Source organism: Cebus imitator, unplaced genomic scaffold (assembly GCF_001604975.1).
Source record: "Cebus imitator isolate Cc_AM_T3 unplaced genomic scaffold, Cebus_imitator-1.0 Scaffold522, whole genome shotgun sequence".
Classification (NCBI taxonomy): domain Eukaryota; kingdom Metazoa; phylum Chordata; class Mammalia; order Primates; family Cebidae; genus Cebus; species Cebus imitator.
This window is the reverse complement of record NW_016107837.1, coordinates 1,207,565-1,209,926: the sequence shown is the minus strand read 5'-3', so window position 1 is coordinate 1,209,926 and position 2,362 is coordinate 1,207,565. Positions and strand designations below refer to the sequence as shown.

Genomic DNA, 2,362 nt, shown 5'->3' with positions numbered 1-2,362 from the left:
TTGAATCTGTAAATTACTTTGGGCAGTATGGCCATTTTCACGATATTGATTCTTCCTAACCATGAACATGGAATGTTTCTCCATCTGTTTGTGTCCTCTCTTATTTCATTGAGCAGTGGCTTGTATTGAACTCCTGATCTTAAGTGATCTGCCTGCCTTGACCTCCCAAAGTGCTGGGATTACATGCATGAGCCACCATGCCCGGCTGTGATTTCTGATGACAGAAACTCAAATGGGTTCTCAGTAAGCCTCTAACATTGTGGATATTTGTTTATTAGAATGGTGTTTGAGGCCTTTTTCCCCATAGCTGTGGCGTGTGAACTCAACACGTCTATGTTTCGATCAAACTCTTCTTTCCATATTACAAAATAGTGCTTAGGTATTATTGGTTTGTTTGCTAAGTAATTTATCAAAAGGAGTTTTGTCTGAAGATATCAGATCATGTGTATGTGGTTGTACATTGGACACAGTTTCTACATCTGTCAGGTAAGAAGATTGTGTTAGGTAATCATGAAGGCCTTTTATAACTTCATGATAATTGTAATTGTCACTGTTTTGGTCACAAGGTTTCATTGTCTAGGCCAGGTACAGTGGCTCATCCCTATAATCCCAGCACTTCAGGAGGTTGAGGCAGGAGGATTGCTTGAGCCTAGGAGCTTAAGACCAGCCTAGGCAACATAGGGAGACCCTTGTCTCTACAAAAAATGAGAAAATCAGCCGGGTGTGGTGGTGCGTGCCTGTAGTCCTAGCTACCCGGGAGACTGAGGCAAGAGGATCCCTTGAGCCCAGGAATTAAACACTGCAGTGAGCTGATTGTACCACTGCACTACAGCATGGGTGGCAAAGCGAGACTCTATCTTTAAGATAATGAAAAATTTCAATGACTACACTACTCATCACCTCTTTCAGGGGTCTCAGAAACTTTAGGGTGTAAGGAGTGATGATCCCTTAGGCTGTAGGCCAGGATGGTCTTGATCTCTTGACCTTGTGATCTGCCCATGTCAGTCTCCCAGAGTGCTGGGATTACCAGTGCGCCCAGCCCCGTTTTCTTTTTTTTGAGACAGAGTCTCGCTTTGCCCAGGCTGGGGTGCAGTGGCGCGATTTTGGCTCACAGCAACCTCCACCTCCTGGGTTCAAGCAATTCTCCTGCCTCAGCCTCCTGAGTAACTGGGATTACAGGTGTGTGCCACAACGCCTGGCTAATTTTTGTATTTTTAGTAGAGATGGGGTTTCACCATGCTTGTCAGGCTGGTCTCGAACTCCTGACCTTGTGATTCACCTGTCTCTTCCTCCCATAGTGCTGGGATTACAGACGTGAGCCCACCATACGTGGCCTTCTGCTGCCTAATTTTGATTAAACTGATCACAAAAACAGAGGCTCGGTGGCTCACACCTATTATCCCAGTACTTTGGGAAGTCAAGGTGGGAGGATTGCTTGAGGTCAGGAGTTCAGGACCAATCTGGTCACCTCTACAGAAAAAAAAAAAAAAAGCCCTTTCAAAACAAAAACAGGTAGTCTTCAAAGAAACTCTGGTTCAGAGATAATACTAATAGTGTGTGTGGAACAAGGACATTTATGGCAGAGCCAACACTTCTAGTTCCTGTACAAGCTCTTCATTGGCCATGTATGAAGTTTAAAAAAATGATCTCAGCAGAACTGGGAATCAGCTTTCAAAAGATTATTTGAAATATGGATTTACATCCACTTTTATTAATGACAAGCCATGCCTGAAGTGGTTATCTTGCCTTGAGATGTTGGGAAGGAAAGTAGTACAGCCTTCACATTCAGCAAAATATTTTAAGCGTTCAAAAGAGAAACATCACCTATAAATTTTGCAGCTGTGTTTAGAGTCATGCACTACACAATCTAATATTTTATAAAATTGTATTCAACTCAAAGAGAAACTCCTTTTTGAGGTTTCTAACTTATATTTCTATATTACTTAGGGTTCAAACGCAGAAGCAACTTAGCTTTTATAAGCAGGTATTTAATATGGAGAATTAGGAGCATGCAGCATTTAAAATTATTTATTATATTTATTTTTTGAGACTGTGTGTCACCTAGGTGCTAGAATGCAGTGGTGTGATCATGGCTCACTGCAGCCTCGACCACCCAGCCTCACGTGATTGTTTCACCTCAGCCTCCTGAGTAGTTGGGACCACAGGTGCCTCTACCAACCTGGCTAATTTTTAAAAATTTTTTTGTAGATACAGGGTCCTACTCTATTGTTCAGGGTCGTCTCAAACTCCTGGGATCAAGTAATTCTCCTGCCTCGACCTCGCCAAGTGCTGGGATTATAGGCATGAGCCACTGCTCCTGGCCAGGAACATACAACATTTTTTTTTTTTTTTTTTTTTTTTT

At 42.5% G+C, this 2,362-nt stretch overlaps 1 protein-coding gene across 4 annotated transcripts in view; it reads left to right on the top strand.

Annotated features, from left to right (window-relative positions):
- FAM193A (family with sequence similarity 193 member A) overlaps positions 1 to 2,362 on the top strand; it is a 204,461-nt gene that overhangs the window by 31,206 nt on the left and 170,893 nt on the right. The gene's annotated exons all lie outside the window — the stretch shown is intronic.